The 23,765-nt window shown below is 45.2% G+C and overlaps 1 long non-coding RNA gene across 1 annotated transcript in view; it reads right to left on the reverse strand.

Annotated features, from left to right (window-relative positions):
* Positions 1-23,471, reverse strand: part of LOC117048096 — a 35,355-nt gene extending 11,884 nt beyond the window's left edge. Inside the window, exon 1 of the long non-coding RNA XR_004426801.1 lies at positions 23,243-23,471. This is a non-coding gene — a long non-coding RNA (uncharacterized LOC117048096). The remainder of the gene's footprint in view (positions 1-23,242) is intronic.
* Between the last annotated feature and the right edge of the window lie 294 nt (positions 23,472-23,765).

Consider the following 23,765-nt stretch of genomic DNA (forward strand, 5'->3'; position numbering starts at 1 on the left):
TTTCCACTTAAATCTGCAATTTTTTTTGGGGGGGGGGGGTTTACCAAAACACAGATTTGGACACATTTAGGCTGCAGTCCTATTATGGGGGCAGGTGCAGAATCTGAAGATGGTTCAACCACAATATCCAAATCTTTGTCAGGTTCAAGATGGCTGAATGGGAGGTTCTAAGAAAAAAAATTATACATATTTCCATCCACTTCTAGGCTGGGTTTCTTCCCCCCACCCCCCAAAAAGGCTTTTAGCCTTCCACTTAAAAATAGTAGGACAAAATGGGTAGAAACAGAGAGATTTCGTTTGGGGGCATATCCGGGGATCAGGATAGCTTTGGATTCTAGCCATTTCCCACTCCTCCATGATACTCCACCAAACTGTCCCAAACACTCCTTCTTTGGGGATCTGCCCATGCCAAACATCTGCTGAGCCAAGATTTTGGAAGTTAGTAGTTAAGAGGGGGAAATCAAATATTGGATCTCCCTCTCCAATGTGAGAATGTTGTTTCCAGCATTGGAGAGGGGTGTCCAATTTATTCTATGGCTCCTGGAATGACCCCACTGCCCTGGGAACATTGGCTTGCACTCCTGAGCTGGTCAGAAGATTCACAGAAGTACAAAACAGCCATGGTCTAATCATGGCCCTCACCCGCCTCCACCATGCCGTGCCGAAGCAGCAGCATGGCCACCGTGGCACGAAATGGCCAGCTGAACCGGGAGGCGCTGCGTCCATCCTCCACCTCTTCCCTGCTGGAGGAGCTGCCCTCCAGCCACTGCCTGCCTCCTCCAGCCCTGCCAGCTGCGCCGTCCTCCGTAAAAAGAACTCTGGGAAACAGGGCGGGTGCCGGAGGGAGCTTTGCACCACGGCGCCGGATATGCTTAAAATGGCCCTGCAAAGTAGATATGTACATATCACCAGGTTACAAGATTGGCTTCAGTCTAATGGCTTTGAATTGTATACAGATCATCCTGTATTTGGGGACTTCCTCTGCTCTTTTATGTATGTTTCTGTTCCCTTCTAGAATCAAAGGAGGCCCTGTAAACATGGGGATATTGTACTCAATGTTTGGAATATATTTGCAATACTCTAATTTGCATTTATTGCTCTGAAATGGTAAACCCCAGCTGAGAGCAATATTTTAAGGATTAAACAATACCCCAGTTTGGAGTTTGGTTACAGTTCATTAAATTTAGATAGTAGCAAACACAGAGAGATTCGAATTACAAAGCTTTACAAATTTAAACAAACCACAGAACGTCAAATGCAGAACACACTATAAAAACTCAAGAGGCTCGAAGTAACTTTTTCTGTGCATTACAGAACGGTAATGATTATGACTACAAACAGCAAAAGATTCCAACATAAATAGGAGGGGGGGCAGGACAAGAATGGGATGGATCCAAGTAAATCACATTAAGTTTACCGTGAGTATGATTTAAATGAATTTGACCCAATATGGAAGCCCAATAGCTTAAAGGTGTTTAGGAAATAGCTCAGCTCATTGTTTAACCTGATACTCAGGGAATCTCAAGTATAGTTTTATTAGCATTGTATCTGGAAAGCATCCAGGAATTTGTCACCTGGGGCTCTCATGGACCTAGGGCTGGACTCCTCACCTTTAGGGGCTAAGCCCATGAGCTCTGAGGAGGCGATGTAGTGAGCGATGGAGCTGTCCCTCAACACCAACCCTCAATTATCTATTTCCTTAAGAAACCACAGTGTATTGTGAATCTCAGAAGTCCATCTTGCTGCCACCTATCTCAAACATCTTGGCAGGGTGCCAAGGTTCCTGCGAGAGCACTAATAACCGAGTGCCTGGGAGGACAGCGACTGACTCCCGTTGAACCACAACAAAGCCACACCTCCTCACCAATGATGTCCAAGCAAACAGTTACTAAATTGAGCAAGGTGTTCAACTACAAGAGATTTCTCCAAGTTCAGGTGGGGCTAGCCACTCAGACTGAGCCACAGCCCTAATTAAAAATCTATCTAGAGGTCTATCCTGCTGAAAACAGGTATGAGCTTTTGGGGCTTGCATGTGAGCTGCCAGCCTGAGCTTCATGTGGAGCTGTCCAAGGTTCTGTCAAAATCAGAAGTCCCACTGGAAACTACACTTGGGTTTGACACACAGTTGTCACCACAGCCTGGAATTCAACATGGATGCCTTAGGATAATTATAGCTAAGTTCAAACTACCTCCCACAAAATCACAAAGCATGGCTAGTTCTGATTGATGATTATAGGGGTCCTTGATATAAGTATTCTGTGAGTGTGAGTTGTTGTTGTTCAGTCGTTCAGTCGTGTCCGACTCTTCGTGACCCCATGGACCAGAGCACGCCAGGCACACCTATCCTTCACTGCCTCCCGCAGTTTGGCCAAACTCATGTTAGTAGCTTTGAGAACACTGTCCAACCATCTCATCCTCTGTCGTTCCCTTCTCCTTGTGCCCTCCATCTTTCCCAACATCAGGGTCTTTTCCAGGGAGTCTTCTCTTCTCATGAGGTGGCCAAAGTACTGGAGCCTCAACTTCAGGATCTGTCCTTCTAGTGAGCACTCAGGGCCGATTTCCTTGAGAATGGATAGGTTTGATCTTCTTGTAGTCCATGGGACTCTCAAGAGTCTCCTCCAGCACCATAATTCAAAAGCATCAATTCTTCGGCGATCAGCCTTCTTGATGGTCCAGCTCTCACTTCCGTACATTACTACTGGGAAAACCATCGCTTTAACTATACGGACCTTTGTTGGCAAGGTGATGTCTTTGCTTTTTAAGGTGCTGTCTAGGTTTGTCATTGCTTTTCTCCCAAGAAGCAGGTGTCTTCTAATGCAAAATCATCCATAATAAAGAATCTCCATTGGATTGGATGAGGGACTCCCCAAAATTATCTCCTTGTGAAACAGAATTTTTTTGGCGGAGAGGGATTCCCAATGTAATCCAAGGGCTGCCTCCCCACCCATCCTTTAACCAGTACCTAAACTAGGCAGAAACCACATTCTTCTAGGTAAATAGCTCAGTGATAGAGCACATGCTTCGCTGCACACAGAAGGTCCCAGGACCTATCCCTGGAATCTACATTTTAAAGTAATGATCAGGAAGCAGATGGTGTTAAAGACCCCTCTTTGCCTGAGACCACTGTCAGTCAGAATAGAGAATTCAGGGCTTGGGGGATCGATAGTCTGACCTACTATTAGCAGCTTCTTATATTCCTATTTTATGAATATAAGTAGCTGCAGTAGTAGCAGCCATATTAAACAACAGCAGCATTTCCCGTTCATTTTAATCATTCATTTTAGTTTTCAGTGCAATCCTCTCACCTCTCCACACACAAACACACCACGCCAGGCACTCCCATACTGTTGTCATCAATAAGCTGGTGTATCACATGTCTGAAGAACACTTTCAGCTTGAATTCAATTTGTAGTGCAATAAAGCACAACAGGAGAAATAAAAGAACCAATAAAAACATCATTTTTTAAAAAAAATAATCATACAGCGTCTAGCACATGACAATGTCTAAATCATGCAGAAAAATCATTAAGTGGTCTTTCAAGACCCTCAGCAATTTTCAAGTGGCCCATGGGGGGGGGAATTATGTAGCACTGGATTACGTACACAGGATCCTAAACAATCCTATTAAACAGCCAGGTTTATTGAGTTCAATGGGAATTACCTTAGCCACAATCTGAACCAAGTCCAATCAGGAGTCCTATTTAATTCAGAGGCACTGAATTCAGCACTGCTGCTTTTGTCACATTCTGCATAAGTGATTGATACTGACTAATGTCAGGCTTTGGAAAGCTCGGTTTATATTTCATGCAGTGTCACCATTTATATACTGACTTAGCTGCTTAAAAAAAACCAAAAACATTCTGATTGCCAGACATTACACTCCCTGGTGGCTTGCCGGGGGGGGGGGGATGTTGCTCAGACTCATCTTGTATTTTCTCCACAGAGCCAAACAGGGGGAGGATAACCATTCCAGCTTCTTCGTTATTTTAAAACAAAAACATCTGTGCCGAGGAGCTGTAGTCAGATAACACAAAAATGAGAAATTAATCACTTGCCTAAGTATACTGCAAACACGAGGCTGGGTAGAACATTTATCATCATTCTGCCTCCTGCTTACTTTAGGGGAGAGTGAGCTTAATTACTTTCCCAGTATCCCCCCCCCCACCCCTTTCTAATAAAGAAAGAGAATAAAGAAAAGTTTTCATTGGTTCTCAAATATTAGCCTTCTGCTTTGTCAATTAAATGTGGCAAAGGGAAATGACCCGACTTTCTTTTTCTAAAATGATGCCCCTTGCTCTGGATACTGCAGTAGCCTAGACTACTTGGAGCACCCAGGAGTCATCAAATTGATGGTTTCTGCAGAAGGCAGCCAGCCTGGGTCCTTAAATAACAGTGGAAGCAGAGCTGTCACCGAGAGAGGAAGCTAAGGTATTACCATCTCAGTGGGGGAGGGACCAGGGCATCGAAGGTAAATTGCCTGCCAATTTAAAGAAAGAAGCTTGCTTGCTCCAAGTGCAAAATTGCCTAGAAATAGAAAGCTCTTTCAGATAATCCTTGCCAACATTAGGGCTGTATTCCTAGGCACGGTTTTCGGAGAGTAGACTCCCTGAATTCAGCGAGGCTGACTCCTAGGACTCCATAAGAGTGCACCATCAGCCTCGGATAGCTCAACAGAGGAATCACCACGATACAAAAATAACATGATCCCAGGAGTGTCCTAAACAGATGGCAGATTAGTGCAAAAGGGTGTGAATTAGGGTGCATGCATTTTATATACGCACCCGCAAAAGTCCTGTGGTACATAACCCTAGTTGCAGCTTGATAGCATGTGAACATGAGTGACTGAATTCTTATCACCAGATCCGTTTTCTATGTTGCATGTGAAATGCCCAAAGGGAATTATCCAGAAACCACTAAATTAGACAAAGAGTCCTCCTGAACACAAATACAGATTTTCTAAAAATAAAGCAGCTTTAAGTACGGCCTTAAGAACCACAGCACAGCTTTCCCGATTATGGTATACAGACGAATTTGTATAATCATTTCCTTTTTTAAAAAATAAAAATTTATTAAATTTTAAAATAGCAACATACTAAATACAAACACTACACAACACTACAAAGCAATACAAAAAATACAAAATACACACAAAAAACTTAACTAAACAAAACTTCACAAAAAATACCAAAAAATTACATCTATTTAATCATTCTAAACTTATTTAAATCTTAGTTATTGGACTTCCTCACATCCTCTCTTCTGCGTTCATTTCAAATTTACTGTAGTAACTTTATAAATTTGTATAATCATTTCCACCCCACATTAAGCTTACTAATTATGGTCTCCGTGTGACATCCACAATCACGTACCAGTGGACCCGTTGCCCAACCTGACTCCAGAGGCATACAATAGGACATGGTCTGAGGGCCCTTGACCAGGGCCGGCCCTGCCATTAGGCAAAATGACGCAACAGTCTCAAATGGTGGGCATGGGGGTGAATTGGTGCCCCTCCCCCAGTCCCACTGCTTGTCGCTCAGATTCCAGACCAGTACTCTGATCACAGGCAAGCCGGATGTGATGATACACTTTTATTCCCATGACCTGAACCTAATAAGTGCCTTTTCGGATAAGGCAAAGGCCATCCTAGTCCAGAATTCTGTTCCTTCGGTGCGTGTGGGAATGCCATAAACAGACCGTGAGTAGGATAGCACTCTCCACAAGATCTCTAGCTCCTGCTATCCAGAGGGAAATTGTTTTGAGTACTGGAGGTGGACACATGGCCACCATGATTAGTGGCCTTTTATAGCCGCCACCCCCCCCCCCCCCAAAAAAAACCACTATAAAAATCAATGGTGCAATGGTCCATTACCTTCAGCCTTTCCTTCTCAACCACTTCAGACTGAGCTGCCCCACAGAATGGGGTCATTCAGAGTGAATAGTACATTCTCTGAAACTTACCCTGATAAGATACCAATTACTGAGCTACAGGAGGCTTTGCAACCCCATCCTGCTACAGTTTCAGAAGCCTCATTCTTGTTAGATTAGATTTCTCAAAGTGTGATTCAGCATTGCTTCAGTGTTGCTGAAAAGAATTCAGACTCACACAACACACCAGGAAGGCCTAAGTACATTTGTATGTGTATTATTCAAAATGCACTTTCCTATTTATTGTCCTATTTCAATACCCCTTTCCGTATTTATTTTGGTAAAGATTTCTAAAAGAAATACTGGCTGCTGCAGGCATTCCGTCTTACTCTGCTCATATTCATTAAAACCGACAATTTGCTATTATATTATTGCTTTTCTTCCATGTAATCCCCTCACATCCCAAGCCTGCCTCTATCACAAGCATCTAAGAGCTCATGAAAAATTGCACTTGGAATTGCCTGCTCATTGTTTACTATGAGCAATTGCATTTTGTGGGAAACCTGATTCAATCAAACGAAACGTGAAATACGAATTCAATACTTTATCTAGTAACTGCTAAAGGCCACCCCCTGGCTTGATTTGGAATTGGGCTTGGGAAAAGGAGCTATCTTCCAAATAAATGGGAAAACAGCTTTATTTCTCCTGAGTCCAATTCCAAAATCTGGCTCCTGCTGAACTCCCAATTACATTATATGGAATATGACTGAGTCTAAAAACCTCAGGGGTGCTCAGGCCCCAAGATTTACCTTGTATTTGTGCTTGTGTAGTTTAAAAATCCTGATCTGCTCCACACTGTTCTCTCTCCACTTTAATCTACGTCTCATTTTCTGAGCCATTACATATAAAATAAAGCTCTCTGTCCCCTGTTCAATATATTGGGGAATCTAAACATGTTTTAACTTCTCCCTTTTCCATCACAGTAGATGACATCTACATAGAAGTTTGACAGTTTGAGCCTGGCCAGATTGGTTTAAGCCATGAGTAGGCAAACTAAGGCCCGGGGACCGGATCCAGCCCAATTGGCTTCTAAATCCAGCCCGTGGGTGGTCCAGGAATCAGTGTGTTTTTACATGAGTAGAATGTGTCCTTTTATTTAAAATGCATCTCTGGGTTACTTGTGAGACATGCCTGGTGTTTTTACATGAGTAGAAAGTGTGCTTTTATTTAAAATGCATCTCTGGGTAATTTGTGGGGCATAGGAATTCATTCTCCCCCCCCCCAATATAGTCCAGCCCCCCACAAGGTCTGAGGAACAGTGGACCAGCCCCCTGCTGAAAAAGTTTGCTGACCCCTGGTTTAAGCCTTCCAAATCCTCCCATTTTACAAAGGAGTTCTTTTTTAAAAAGTGTACAAAAGATGTGTCTGCTAAAGGGGAGTATACTTAAAACCCATACATTAGTGAAAAGAACATATAGTGCATTATATTAGGGAAATAATGTGTTTGCAAAAATGCGCCTGAGGAGAAATACAAACTAAAGTGGAACCTGAAGGATCAGCAGCAACATGCAACAACCAACAAACTCAATCATAGAAAGGGAGATGATGAAGAAAGGTAGGGGTGTTAAAAATGGTTTTGTTTTGTTTTAATTTGGGAGGGGGGAATCCACACTTCTGCCTGGGGATGTCTTTTTAAAAAAAAAAAAAAAAAACCAAAAACAAAGCAAAGCCAAACTTTTCTTCTTTTTGCAAGCCGCTAGGAACTGGTAAATTGACCGGCCGGGGAATGGACTTCCTTGGTAGGCTGTGGAGTCTCCTTCATTGAAGGCTTTTCGGTATCTGCCAGGGATGCTTGAGTGGAGATTCCTGCCTTGCAGGCAGATGGACTAGGTGATCCTTGGGGTTCCTAACTCTACATACAGCCCTAACTGTTGCCCTAAGAAAAAAATCAACCGCATGCCGCTGGCAGCATGCTGTGTGCCCCATGGGTGTACATTTCAAGGTTTGTGAACTAGACTGCCTTTAGCTGTTGTGATTTTTTCTGTTTGTTATCCTCTCTCTATGGCATGAGAACAGCATGACAACTCAGAGAAAGTGTGTATCTCCCACTTAGGGAGATGTGCAAATTTCCAGCACCCCACTCAAGTCAAGGATTTTCACATTTCCCAGGAAAGGAGAGATGGATGGAGATGCCAAGAAACAGGAAGCATCACACACCCGTGCTTCCTGTTCCTTCCCCAGAATATTTACAGAGGAATGACAAAAGGGAAGATTAAACTGCCAGACATAGCCTGGCCTTGATTAAATCATTCCCCAGCATTTCAGAGGATTAAATGTGTTTGTAAGTTTGCGCATGTGCCCTGTTTTCATGCTCTGCGTAATCTTTCTGGAGCCCGCGTCGGGAAGGTCTCTGTGAGAAAACACCAGCTAGCTGGTGTGATTGCTCATTAAAGTTAACGAGCAGGTTAGAATTAGCTACTATGGAAAATAAGATGAAAGCAAAATCACACCTTCGAAAACTGTGCTGGAAGTTGAATGAAACATATGCAAGACCAATTAGTCACATAATGACCTGTGAACAGTTTCATGGTGGGTAAAGACAAATTGGGGAATCCACGGGAGACTTCCAGGCATGTTACTCAAGTGAAACACAATGGCAATTGTGGAAGAAATGACACATTTCACTCTAAAGCCATGAATATATTCTACTTCGTGGACTCACATATGTTTTGATGTTTTTTGTATATGTTATCCTGGGTATCAGATAGCCATTCCTAGTTAATTACACTCCTGATTTTGCCTTCTGTGGAGAGCTTGGGGCTGCGTACACATTATACTTTTAAAGCACATTTGAAACACATTTCCCCCTTCAAAGTACCCTGGGTACTGTAGTTTGTTAAGGGTTGCTGGCAATTGTAATTCTGGGATGGATAAACTACAGTGCCCAGAATTATTTAGGGGATAGATGTATTTCAAATGTGCTTTTGAAGGGGATAGTTCAAATAGCTAAATATCCCATATTGATTATGAATGCCTTAATTGCTTTCTAAGCTTGTCTATTTGTGTATCATTCACAGCATTTGTGCATTAATATATTTTCTGTATTTTTGTAATATTAAGAGAGACAAAGGAATGTGCCTAATGTTGCTTCTTCAGCTATTTCTGGGAAATCAGCCAAAACTGGCCAGCAGCTTCAAGGTTTGATAACGGTGTACGGTCTGGAATTAAACAATGGCCTGTTAATACAGAAATAGCACCTTGGCTGTTACCATAGAAACACCTTCACGAGAGAGGGGGACGGAAAGCCCCTTTTAAGGAATGTGCCGTTAATTGTGGTTAGCCTTTAATGGGCTTAAGAGCTGGTCTTGTTGATTGATCATACTGGAGGCATCAGGCTTGTTGGAGTTGGGTATCCTTACATGTATTGGTATGTATTGATTTATATTTGTGTATTGTTCCTATGGGTCTTTGGGAGAGGGGCAGCTCTGAGTTGTGTGAGCAAGGGGGGGCTCTCAGCCTTGGACGGGATGTATGCGCTTTCTGAACAGCCGGGAGGAATGCAGCTGGAGTTGGCTCCTGTTTGCTGTATTAACATTATATCCAGTCCATTAAGATGTAAGGTATTTCCTAGTTAGTAGACTCATCCCCCTGCATGGGTATTATTGATTTATGCTTTTGTATTTCCTATCTAATGCAACAAGTATTATTGCCGGTTAACTGAAGTTATGCTTTCTTGCTGATTAGGCACACACACATGCCCTATGAATAGCATACAATAGCGGATCTGTGTGCTGACAAGCTAGGTGATGTTGCTATATTTCTGGGAAGTCTGCCAAGTACATTCAAAGCTCGCCAGGTACACATTCCCAGACTGGGGAGAGCGAGTTGGGGAGGCTTTGGGAGGTTGTACTCCTAAGGAACATGTGAACCTTGAGCCAATTTTCGGTTTCTATTTTCGGTTTCTGTATTGTCTTTATAAGCAGTACGCGCCAGTCTCTCAGTGCTCAGTCCAACTTTTGGATTGTGCCTTTTGCTTTACATATGTAACTCAAAATAAATCCTGCTGAACCCTGCATGGTGTTTTGCCTCTTCGTGTTCCTGAATCCACCACTCAAGAGCTCAAGAGCCCATTATGGTCTTACATTTGGCGTCCCTGGGTGGGCCAGGGCTCTTTGAGTGTTGGATGCTGACATGAAGGCAGGTCTGTGCCTTTTCTGGTCTGGCTTGTGGTCGCTGTAAACACTTGAAAGTTTCTGTGCACGCCAGGCTACCTTTGACTGGGAAACTGAAAGCCGTTTCTGTGGCCACTGCCTTGCCGCGAAGGAACAGACACAAGGAACAGGAGAAGGAGCAGCGCTGAAGGGCAACCCGCGGGAAGGGTAAGTAAGGAATCCCCCTGGGAGAGGGGATAGGGAAAGAAGAATTGATCATTCTTCTGGGAGGTGGTATAGGTTTGTACGAGTGGACCCGATCAGTCCATAAGACAACTGAAAGCCACTCCCTAGGGTAAGGGTGGACGTTTTGAACACCCAGAAGGGAACTAGGACGTCTTGGATGTCTTAGAAACTGGGAGAGGGCTAGTGGGCACGCACAGGTATAAGACGTGACCCAACGCTGCTCTCAAAAGAGGAAAGGGAACTAGGACGTCTTGGATGTCTTAGAAACTGGGAGAGGGCTAGTGGGCACGCACAGGTATAAGACGTGACCCAACGCTGCTCCCAAAGGAGGAAAAAGGGTTGGACGTAGGTGAAACGTCCAGAAGGGAACCAGAGATAGGTTGGGAAGGTGGTGTGTGAGGCGCCTGTGTGGTTGTAAAGAGTGTATGAGTGGGGGACCGTAGAGGAAACCCAAAACTGAGTGTGGATCTCTGCCTTGGCAGAGACGGGACTGGCAAGTAGTGAGATTCCTGTGTGCAGGAGACTGCCCAGGCCACGAACCCCGGGTGCGAGTGTGTGTGTGCAAGCACGTTTGAAGGCGCGGGAAATGGGGGGAGGTTCTTCAACCCCACTGACCCCGCTCCAGTGCATTTTGAACAACTGGAAGTTAGCTAACAAAGGCAATGCCTATGGTATCAAGCTAGACAAAGAAAAGATGAGAAGTCTTTGTGAAGTGGATTGGCCAACACTAGACACCGGATGGCCATCTGAAGGATCCTTTGATCCTGTGAAAGTGAACCCACTGTGGGCAGCAGTAATCCAAACACGTTTGGATCAGATTCCATATGTAAATATATGGAAAGGGTGTATAGACCAGAACCCGAAGGAACAATGCAAAAAGAAGATAATGCCATGCTCTGGAGAGAAAGCACAGTTGCAAGTAGCAAGTGATCTCGACAGAACAGATGTAGACATTGTTCAGCAGACAACCCCTTATGTTCCCAGTGCTCCATTCCAACCCCCACCGAGTCAATCGCCGCGAGGCCAGGCTCCAAGGGCAGTAGAGGAACAAGGAGGAGAGACAGAGGCAACAGACCCCAAGGCAGTTCTTCAAACGCCTAAGAGAAGTGTGTATCCCACCCATGAGTTAAACCAACAACCAGAGGATTTGCCATGTACCCCTGGCATCCATGCCAGAACCCCAGAGAACACTGCAGTAAATTACCAAATGGCTAGGCAGATCATGAAGAGGTGGCAGGCTGCTGCAGGTGGGTCTGATGGGCTTTTGAGGCTGGCTCAGATAAAAATTAAAGAATCTGAGGAGTATTTAAGAGCCTTCCTGAGCACAAGCGAGCTGGTGCTAAATTATGAGGAACAGCGGAGACTAAAAGAAATGGAAAGAGTGAAGGGAATAACGTCTAATTTAATGCCGCTCCGCCAGGCATGGGATGCGCCTGGGCCTGCCCCACAGGAAGGGGAACCCCTGCCCAGAACTAGTACTTTCCAGCATATCCCACTTTCTACCACTGACCTGAATACTACCCCTACTTGGGAAGATTGCCAGCAGACATTGCAAACAAGCGAAGAAGTGCAGAGAGTACGTACTGAGGCTCGTCGCCTTCTGGCAGACGACAAAGTAGACGAGGGAGAAAGATTGCTTCAATATCCCCCCACAGATCCCAACTGGGATTACAATGAGGCAGATGACAGGCAGAAGCTCAAATCTTATAGGAGCACTTTGATCCAAGGGCTCATTAGGGATGCGCGAAAGCCCACCAATATGGCAAAAGTTTCTGAAATTATCCAGAAGCCTGATGAAAGTCCTGCCATGTTCTTGGAAAGACTGAAGGAGGCATTTCGAATCTGGACACCCCTAAACCCAGAGGAGGGGAATAATGAGATATTATTAAAAACTACCTTCATAGCCCAATCAACCCCAGATATCCGCAAGAAAATACTGAAGAAGGGTGGTTTAGAAGGCCATTCATTGGAGTGGACGATAGCAACTGCTCAGCGTTTATATGATAATAGAGATGAGGAAAAGGAAAGGGAACAAGAAAAGTACAGAAAGAAGAAATTGAATATGTTGGCACTGGCTATAGGGGAGAAGCAACAAGGAGAAGAGGAAATGAGGAAGGGAAGAGGACGTGCAACTGAAGGAAGAGGCAGAGAGCGCGGAAACTGGTTTAGGGAGAAACCAGTGTGCGTTGTGCAGCCGAGAAGGCCATTGGATTGGAAAAGGGATGGCCCGAACAGGAGAACGGGCGAAGGCTGAAACCAAGGGGAACCAACCAGTGGAAGAAGAGGAACCAGTGAAAGTCGCTACTCCTCTCATACAGACCGATGGAATAGCGGACAAGGAGGTCCAGTACTCATGGGGCTGGCAAAGTTTTGAGAACCAGCAATAGGGAGGACCAGGTTCACTTTAGGGTTCCCTTGAACTCATGGCCCAGATGTAAATAGGGAACCAAGTGGTCAATTTTATGGAGAATTCAGTAGTTCCAGTGGCAACTACAGCAATCAGCCAGCAGTCAATCAAAGTTACAGGGGCAACAGGGACCAGTCAAGTAAAACCTTTTCTACACCCATGGAATGCGTGATTGGGGGCGAACGCTGACCCATCAATTCCTATATATGTCAGAGTGTCCCATCCCTTTGTTGGGTCGAGATCTCCTACAAAGCTGCAAGCCTAAATTTCATTCTCCGATAAAAGCAGCTTTGTTCAGAATGGGAGGAGATTAGCGAAATATGAAACAGTTGAAGCAGGTCCTTTGGATCCGGGAACGTCAGCTCAGACAGCTGAATTAGTGGCCTCACCCAAGTACTATGGTTGGCCAATGTACGAACTGTAAACATCTATACAGACTTTGAGTATGCTTTCCTCATACTAACGAGGATGAAGCTATATGGAAAGAATGTTGGTGGCTGGAATCAGATGGGCGCAATGTGAAACGCCGAGACCAGCTAGCAGAACTGTTGGGAGCCGTTTGGACCCCTGAGATGATAGCCGTGAGGCACTACGAAGGGCACCAGAGGGGAAAGGAACCTGTGACCCAAGGGAATAGGGCGGCCGATGGGGCAGCAAAGGAAGCTGAGCCTCCCTGTGCCGAAGTTTTTGTGTTTGAGGCACCTATCCAAAGCAAGATAACTGCAGTTCCAGTGCAGAATGCAGCAAATGAAGTCAGTGACCTAGGTATGGCCGAACATGCCGCACTTGGCTTACTACCAGAAAGCACAGAGAATGTTGTAGTTGAAATCAGAAACCAGTATTTCCAAAGGCAAAGGCAAAGGCAAAGGCAAAGGCAAAGGCAAAGGCAAAGGCAAAGGCAAAGGCAAAGGCAAGGCAAAGGCAAAGGCAAAGGCAGAGGTACTTGCAAAGACGTTGAGGCAGAGGACTCCACAAAGCAAAGAAAATGGCATCCTCTATAGAAACAGCAGAAGGTGATATTATTCTTAAGGAAAGGAAAACAGAAGCCCCCATAGAAAAGGCAGCCCTCAAGGCTGGTGTGAAGGTCTTTGCAGAGAAGGAGGGCGCATAGTGGAAGTGAAATTTCCTCCTGAGAAGGTGCATAAGGAGATCTTTTCAGAACAGTCAGAAGAATTATGGAAGCGGAAGCCGCAGCCACCGTACAGCCAGGACTAAAGGAGATCCTGCAGCAAGTGGAGAATGAGGTCGGTTTCAACTCTGAGGTAGAAGATACGATACTTCAGATTCCCTTGCGACATGTGTTGAGGTAAATTCTGATAAAGCCTCTGTAATTGGTGACAGGACTGAAGCTCCTGAGCAGAGGGAAATGCAAGATGTTTATGCAGTTGTTATTGAGGGGCCTTCAACGAATAAAATAGAAGATGACCCTGCCCTAAAAACATCAATAGAGCAAGCTGTAACTGCGAGATCTATGGAGAGGGAAGTAGCTGAAGTCTCAGCACCTGATCAAAAGGTAGTGAATGTCATCCAAATGGATGTAGCAGATGCCAGCCATACCTTGAGATGGGCAGGCACGGAAGAAAGTTGCAGTTGATGTTCCAGAAAGTAATGAACCGAAGGATTTCACGCTTGTAACTGCAACTGAAGGATCTTTGCAAAATGGCAAGGAAGGTGCGCTTACTTTGGGATCAAAACGCACTAAGGCCGAGTTAACAGAGGATGACACTGTGAAAAGTGAGTCAACTGTGGATCCCCCGAGAAGAAGAAGGAAAAAAAGAAAAAGAAAAAAGAGAAGAAGAAAAAAATCAACAGGAAAATGTACTTTGTGCAGCTCCAGTGCAGCAAGAAGTAACCACAGAAGCAATTACAGCTAGAGAAGAAACTTCAGGAGTTGAAAAAGCAGCTGAAGTACCCTGTGCTGAAGAGACAACGGAAATGGTTTCAGCTGTTTCGAGAAATGTTATAGATATTGAGCATGATGTGCAATCACTGTCTCAGATTTTTGTCTTTGAACAGGTGGACCCAGGCTAGAACGCCTTGTGTGCTGGTGGAACCGTTGCCGCTATCGAACCAGGAGCCGAGTGTGGGTCAACATACCGCCCCATTCTGCGAGGCCTGGCGAGGGCAGCGTACTGTTCTCCTGTCTATTCCAACGACAGTGAAAGTTACCGGTACCATCCCGTGGGTCCACCGTCCGCGTGTGAAGGAAGTTGAAGCAGATTGGACAGTGATTCCTGATTATTTCTCGATGTCCGCGAGACGACAGCCCTGCTGGTGCCACACCCGGGAAGCTGGCACCTCTACGCACGGCAGAAGAAACTGGGAAACATCAGCAGCTGAACGGTATCAGGACAGTTGGACAGCAGGACAGTGCTGCCATTGGTTTGTCCAACCAGTCAAAGCAGGGCCTATAGGGCCACTGGGGAATAGGAGTGGGTCCATAGACCGTTCCTCCTAATCCGGAAGGTGGGCATCACACACGAGGTGTATTGCTTTACAGGAATCGCTATAGCCACAGGGGCCAAGTGATATACCAGAACCATCTGAGTCAGGAATTAGAAAGGAGGTGTGTACGGTGCAAGTCAGTTTTCTCTCGTCAATAAATGGAAAGGTCACTCCCTCAGGTGGAGGTTCCAGGAACCCAGGGTCAGGAAGAAACAGTAGTTAAGCTGCTTGGAATACTTCCAACAGCAGGAAATCTTCCTGTGGTACGTGTGGCCTATACGTTGATCCCCAAAGGTGGAGAGCAGAGAAATGATGCCCCACGAGAACACCACGCAAAGAGAGAATACACGGAGTTTTCTAGGTGTTAGCATCATGTTAACTATACTTTACATGGTGGTGGTATTTCTTTTCCTATTGAGGCACCTACAGGAGCGTAGGTTGCGGGGAGGGACCCGAAAGGAAAATTGCTCGGTACGCATGTCAGGCCCCATAGATGCAAAGGGTGGAAATGCCTTTGCTACCCATCCCATTGAACCTGACTGCTTTAAAATACGAACATGCATACCATTGCGGAAGAGTTAATGATGTTACTACCCCTATAAATGGAGAGAAGATGCTACATGATAGTGGCTCACAATTGGTCTCCATGGCCGAGGACCATATCTGTTTGTTATTTTGTTATCAATTTACATGGCCCCTTGTTTAGCCCAATGTGTCCAAAAGTGTATTTCTGATTCTGTGCAAAGGATAACTGATCCCTATAAAATGGCCCTGTATCGCAGTTTGGCTCAGGAGGATCCGTCAGACGAACTCGTACTGTGAAGTCCGAGTTGTCTGAAGAGAAAAGGAGGGAATGAAGGGGATAGTTCAAATAGCTAAATATCCCATATTGATTATGAATGCCTTAATTGCTTTCTAAGCTTGTCTATTTGTGTATCATTCACAGCATTTGTGCATTAATATATTTTCTGTATTTTTGTAATATTAAGAGAGACAAAGGAATGTGCCTAATGTTGCTTCTTCAGCTATTTCTGGGAAATCAGCCAAAACTGGCCAGCAGCTTCAAGGTTTGATAACGGTGTACGGTCTGGAATTAAACAATGGCCTGTTAATACAGAAATAGCACCTTGGCTGTTACCATAGAAACACCTTCACGAGAGAGGGGGACGGAAAGCCCCTTTTAAGGAATGTGCCGTTAATTGTGGTTAGCCTTTAATGGGCTTAAGAGCTGGTCTTGTTGATTGATCATACTGGAGGCATCAGGCTTGTTGGAGTTGGGTATCCTTACATGTATTGGTATGTATTGATTTATATTTGTGTATTGTTCCTATGGGTCTTTGGGAGAGGGGCAGCTCTGAGTTGTGTGAGCAAGGGGGGGCTCTCAGCCTTGGACGGGATGTATGCGCTTTCTGAACAGCCGGGAGGAATGCAGCTGGAGTTGGCTCCTGTTTGCTGTATTAACATTATATCCAGTCCATTAAGATGTAAGGTATTTCCTAGTTAGTAGACTCATCCCCCTGCATGGGTATTATTGATTTATGCTTTTGTATTTCCTATCTAATGCAACAAGTATTATTGCCGGTTAACTGAAGTTATGCTTTCTTGCTGATTAGGCACACACACATGCCCTATGAATAGCATACAATAGCGGATCTGTGTGCTGACAAGCTAGGTGATGTTGCTATATTTCTGGGAAGTCTGCCAAGTACATTCAAAGCTCGCCAGGTACACATTCCCAGACTGGGGAGAGCGAGTTGGGGAGGCTTTGGGAGGTTGTACTCCTAAGGAACATGTGAACCTTGAGCCAATTTTCGGTTTCTATTTTCGGTTTCTGTATTGTCTTTATAAGCAGTACGCGCCAGTCTCTCAGTGCTCAGTCCAACTTTTGGATTGTGCCTTTTGCTTTACATATGTAACTCAAAATAAATCCTGCTGAACCCTGCATGGTGTTTTGCCTCTTCGTGTTCCTGAATCCACCACTCAAGAGCTCAAGAGCCCATTATGGTCTTACACTTTGAAGGGTGCAGTGTATGTATGCAGCGTCAGTATGATTTTTTTAAAGGTTATTTATTCATTCCAATTATTTATCAGTGGCTTCTCAGAGCTACCCCCTCACAAGGGCAATGTACACACAGAAATCAAAATGACATGAGGCAGAGTATGAAACACTGAAGGGATACACAAAAATAAACATGTAAGCAAGACTGAATTAGATCATTCAAATGCTTAAGAAATGGCAAAAGTTAAGCTTTTAAGGCCTCCCTAAATGCCAGAACTGAAGGGGCCAAAAGAACATCAACTGGGAGATAAATCCGCAGTTACAAACCCACCACGAAGAAGGCCCTGTCGCGGCATTTCTTTGATCAGTCTTCACTGACCTGCTACCTTCCAGATGTTTTGGAAAACAACAAGTCTAAGAAACATCAATTTTCATTCTACCTCCTTTTTCTCAGTTGATGGGTTTGGTAAGTTTAGATTCTGTACTTAACGGTTTTACATTTCCCCCACCCACCATTTAAATCGGGGTTTCCCAAACTTGGGTCTCCAGTCGTTTTTAGACTACAACTCCCATCATCCCTAGCTAGCAGGACCAGCGGTCAGAGATTATGGGAATTATAGTCCAAAAACAGCTGGCAACCTAAAGCTTGGGAAGCCCCAATTTAGATGGTATTATACAGAGCTGACTCTAGGCTTTTGTAGACATAATGGAAACCTAATAAAAACTTGCTGGATCAGGCCAATGGCCCACCTAGCCAAACATTTTGTTCTCACAGTCACAAAACAAGATGCCTGTAGGGTATCCTATTAGTACCTTCATTCCCACTCTGGTTTAAAGCCCTGGTTGGTGAGAGGAAGCTTTTTATTTATTTCGGATCCCCCCCTCTCTCTTTCTTTCTCTCTCTTTCTCTCTCTCTCTCTCTCTCATAAACATGCAAACTATTTTATGGTGTAACCACTTCCAGTTAATCTTTATCTCCAAACAGCTTTCCCTGAAGATTGGAGGTATACATAATATTGTATGTGGTAGAAGTTTAGTTCAGTAAACTTAATTCCCAAATTAATTGATGTTACAGCTCATCACCCATAGTAATGTTTCCAGAATCCTTCCCCCATTATCTTGCGCTGTCAAGTTAAATTTATCTTTTCGACATTGGAGTTGCTAAACAGTGTAGGAAGAGAGGAGCAGGAGCTACATTAGCCAGAGGGAGGGAGGGGAGCCACACTATTACATTTAATGGTTCGGATTCTCTTTGCATTTCAGTCATTGTAGGTTGTTTTGCCATGAAAGCAGTCAATGGCTTTCCTGGAAAATAAGAGTCAACTTTTTATTTGGCTAAGTGCTAATGAAATTTTAGGAGGAATTAACGATTCCCCAACTCGAACGCACACACAGAGACACAAGACATTTTGCTTCCAGAAATCACTTTAGAAACAAGATGACAAGGAACTGCCGCCTAATACAAGAACGGAAACGACAGAACATGACCCCGCTAATATATGCCACATTTTGTATGTAACAGTTCCATCTCCCAGTGAAAATGAGGGTGACATCACCTGCCACAACCGTTCATTCCTAGTTGCGAGTTTAATTTGGGGTGATAGGGAGCTTGTGTGGACTTCTTCACGACCACAAAAAGCTAAAGTTTTGCTTGTTGAAAAAAGGAGCAGAATTAGTGTTGAGGAATGATAACGCTGAATTAAGAAATGTGTGGTGTTTGAAGTCTAAGAGGGAGAATGGTTTTGGGGGAAGAGCAGGTGTGAAGCGCCATATTTCCAACCATAAAATCAAGCATACTTATTCTGGTAGCTGATGTATGGAAGTGAGAGCTGGACCATAAAGAAGGCTGATCGCTGAAGAATTGATGCTTTTGAATTATGGTGCTGGAGGAGACTCTTGAGAGTCCCATGGACTGCAAGAAGATCAAACCTATCCATTCTTAAGGAAATAAGCCCTGAGTGCTCACTGGAAGGACAGATCCTGAGGCTGAGGCTCCAATACTTTGGCTACCTCATGAGAAGAGAAGACTCCCTGGAAAAGACCCTGATGTTGGGAAAGACGGAGGGCACAAGGAGAAGGGGACGACAGAGGATGAGATGGTTGGACAGTGAGGCAGTGAAGGATAGGAGTGCCTGGCGTGCTCTGGTCCATGGGGTCACAAAGAGTCGGACACAACTAAACAACTAAACAACATCAACAATTCTAGTTACAGGTGGGTAGCCGTGTTGGTCTGCCATAGTCAAAACAAAATAAAAAATTCTTCTGCATGCACACGAAAGCTCATACCAAGAACAAACTTAGTTGGTCTCTAAGGTGCTACTGGAAAGAATTTTTTTATTTTGTATCAACAATTCTGGTAGCTTAAGAACAGGCATAGGCAAACTTGGCCCTCCAGGGATTTTCAGACTACAATTCCCACCATCTCTGACCACTGGTCCTGTTAGCTAGGGATGATGGGAGTTGTAGTCCCAAAACATTTGGAGGGCCGAGTTTGCCTATGCCTGTTTAAGAGCAATATCAAATGAATGGCGATAATCCCACACCCAACAAGCTGCACCTAGTAACATCCTCACCCAGCCTTCACCCTAAGGTTTCATAATGGATTAAAACAATTAAAACACATTAGAAACAGTTTGAAATGACTGACAATCACAGAAATAAGGTGGGCAATAAAATTTTACAGCGTAGGTGTCAAAAGCCAGGGTATAGGGGGGCACTTTCAGCATTTACCAAGAGCTGTGCAATGAAGGTGCAGGGAGGCAGATCCACAATTGAGCGGCTGTCACAGACAATGCTTCAAAACCTGGCAGCTAGAGTTCTGATGGGAGCTAGTGTTTTGAAAGCTTGTAACCTTCCTTGCTATAGCCTCACTGGTTTCTAGTCTGCTTCTGGGCCCAATTCCAAATGTTGATATTTGCCTTTCAATCCCTGAACAGCCAGGGACCAGGACATCTAAAGGACCGCGCATGAGCCTGTGCACTCATTAGTGTTTGCTAGATAAGTTGTATCTGAGCTAATTGGCCACGAAGCAGGAGAGAACCATCTCTGCAGCTGTGTCTAGACCAGGGATTAAGAAGCTGTGGTCCGACAGATGATATAATGTTACCGATGTCATTTGTATTCTCCTCCGGCACGGTTTCACTACAGAGTGCTTCATCCAATTTCTGAATAGTATTTTGAACATATTTTCCTTTCAGAATGTGCATTTATAAATGCATCTTTGAAAGTATGCGTTTTAAAACACAGTTTGAGACATTCCTTGAGCTGAGAACTGCTTGCAGCATGCAGAGGAATGCAAAACATAATAAACAGCTGAGCTTTGATCTGCATGTGGGAGGTGCGGATCAGGCCAGTTCAAGCTGGAATCTGGAAAAACTGACCTCCTCAAGCACATTTAATATATGTGCATGTGTGTATACACACAAGGAGAACATATTCTCTCTATGAGAAACCCTGCTGTATTGAAAAGCAGGTTGTACCTGTATATCCTCAAAACAATCCTAGCCTCACTTAAATGCCCTGTTGAATTCAATAGGACTTACTTCTAGGTAAACTTGGTCAGGATTATGCTGTTGATAAACAAAATGAGCCATGTGAGGAAAGCCAATTGCACTGATCTTTGTGACTGGCACTGTCAAATGACTGTGGACTTTCACATGTTATAGCATTTTCAGCTGATGAACTCAGCAAAAGATGCTCCCACAACACTCTTGCAGATATTAATGTTGCAAAGTTTGAAGTGAATGGAAGCATAAGAACTGACTCCTTTTGGAAACAAAGCATTGTCCAGACCCATGAAATTATTATTCAAATTTTACAAGCAGAACTCTTCAAAATAAAACAGAAACATGAAATGATACACCCAAAAATATCCATGCAATGTCTTGTGCTGTCCAGAACAGGCTCACCTTAGAAAATAAGAAATAATCCAAACAAACCTAAAAGCAAAGGCCTCTATCTCTCTCCACAGCCTGCATTCCAGCCTCCAGGCGGCTCACTCTCCTTTCAGGTTGTGGATTACTGGCGGTTTATTTTTCTGACCCTCAATTTTTCTGTGCCAGTACAACCCCTCCAACAGGGAAATCCATATCAAAGTCCAATAACAATGGGAAACAAAGCCATTTGCTTTTCTGGATGAGTGGACTTGGTCCTGTGTTTGTTCTTACGAATGACTAGCAAAGAGAACCATTGGATGTAAATAAATAGACATTCTTTCCCCTCCGCAGGGCAATTCCAGGTGCTCAGGGTTTCAATGTTCTCTGGGAATCTCAGCTTATGCTGTTGCGCTTCCTCCACTTCGCTCCATCTTATGGGAAACGGAGCATGAGGGGAGAATACGAGCCAGGCTGCTTATTTTGACAGTTGTGTCTCGGATGCACGCGGTGCCTTGACAGATGCTAATAAAGTCAATCAGCAGAACACATCTTCTTCCCAACCTTAAGGCTGTGGGCAATCAAAGAAACTCCAAACATCTGGCTCCCTTCTCCTGATTGCTGCACCGGCTGATTTAGTGCACCCAAACAGGCAACAATTAGTCAGTACAGCTTGTGTCAAAAGACCCATCACGTTCATTCAAATTAAGTCGGGATAAATTGAATCCAATTGGCATCCATGCATTCCTGTGTGCACTAATTTTAAAGAGGGTTCCTGCTGCATCCCAAATTCCTGTTAGTTAAACAGAAGACAGATGCAACCTCTCACTCTCTCTTTCATTCAACGCCTCTAGATAGGAGGCACACATCCGAGAGACTAAGTCCCATAGACCTTACTTGGAATTGACCCCAGAGGCTAATTAAAGCCTTTGGACAAGTGTTCCCCCAGTGAGCCTGATGTCTGTGGAAAGGAAGAGAAACATTCTGGGCAGTCCTGCGTTTTTGTGGTCATGTGCATTTAGCTCTCCAAGGACGCAGAAATGTCACCGTGAGGACAACAGTCAATGCTGTACATTACAGGAGCTTAAGAGGGCACACCTTACATACACTCACAAACATTCAAATGCAATATTTACACCCTATTCTGAACAATAATAGAAAAGGGTTCATTTAAAAAGCAAACTTGATCACATGACAATGGTACTGTTTAACCAGCCCCAGTTTGGACATTGTTGTGGTTGGGCAAATGTCTGAAAACCACTTGTCATTTTGCAGATATGTGTGGGCGCCAGTAGTCCTGGTTGTAGTTTGTGTGGCCTGTCTCTTTAAGACACATACCTGGCAGAGCCGTCTCATTCATAGGGGCAGGTGGCGCGGTGCACCAGGGCGCCAGGCCCCCCAGGGGCGCCCCCGCGAGCCCGCCGGCATACCGGGCGCCCCCTCACCAACCTGCCCCCGCCCCTATGGGGCGGGGGATGAGGGGCCTGGCACTGCAAGCCAGCCACCCTCCGGAGCCCCAGCTGGAGCGCTGGGAAGGGCGCGCAAAGCCCCGCGCTGCTCCAGCGCCACGTCCATCATCCCCCGAGGGGCGGCCAGCGCGGGAGGGAGGTGGGGGATGAGGGGCGTGGCGCTGCAAGCCGGCCACCCTCCGGAGCCCCAGCTGGAGTGCTGGGAAGGGCGCGCAAAGCTCCGCGCCGCTCCAGCGCCACGCCCCTCATCCCCCGCTCGCCCGCCTCCCTCCCGCGCTGGCCGCCCCTCGGGGGATGATGGACGTGGCACTGGAGCAGCGTGGGGCTTTGCGCGCCCTTCCCAGCGCTCCAGCTGGGGCGCCGGAGGGTGGCCGGCTTGCAGCGCCACGCCCCCATCCCCCACTCGCCCCCCCCCTCCCGAGGGGCGGCCAGCGCGGGAGGGAGGTGGGCGGAGAGGCGGCCCACCGGGGGCGCCGAGGGATCGTCGCGCCAGGGCGCACGATCCCTTTGAGACGGCCCTGAACCTGGTATGTCCCCTCTGTAGGAATAGATGCTAGGAGATGATAAATTTATTAGATATTATCCTTCCTTCCTTTCTCACGTTTGCGAGTTCAGCAAAGTGCCATACATTTGCAGCTTAAAAGGGAAGTTTAGATAGGCTAGCTTTAGCCTTTTGGTTTAAGTAATCCAGGATTACTTAAAGTAGACTGGATTCTCCTGGTCCCCCCCCCCCTTTTCTCCCTCCCCGCCCCACAAACTTGTAAAAGGTCAAAATGACATTTACTCACTCAGAATTTCTTGTTGAAGTGGAAATAACGGACAACAGCAGTTTTGTTCAGGCAGGCTTAAAATGGCAATCCGGTTACAAAGGCATACTTTAGACTAGTTTAAAATGGGAGTCTGTGGCTCAGGCTTAGCAGATGTTCTGCATTACTGAAATGAGGTGAGAGAGCAAAGAGCAAGTGCCTGGCCAGGTGAGGAAATTATATATGGCTAAAGACTCCCTGTCAGGGCACAGCTGGAGTGGCTCTCCGAGTTCTCTCTAGCAAGCTTATGGGAGAACTCTGTGAGCTTCAGCTCCTCTCATGTGCCTATCTAGCAAACATGCATTGTTGGTTTGACTGCATTGTAAATATCCCACATTTTCTCTGGGTGTGATTCCTTCCTTGGTTAACTGGAAAGTAGTTGTAGCCTTAGTCTTCTTTATGTAGCATGTCTTAGCTATTTTGTTGCCTCGTGCATTGAAGATAACATCAAAATAATAATAATAATAATGAATAAATACAGTGGTGAGGAAACACCTTACACTTC

The sequence above is a fragment of the Lacerta agilis genome, chromosome 6, assembly GCF_009819535.1.
Source record: "Lacerta agilis isolate rLacAgi1 chromosome 6, rLacAgi1.pri, whole genome shotgun sequence".
Taxonomy (NCBI): domain Eukaryota; kingdom Metazoa; phylum Chordata; class Lepidosauria; order Squamata; family Lacertidae; genus Lacerta; species Lacerta agilis.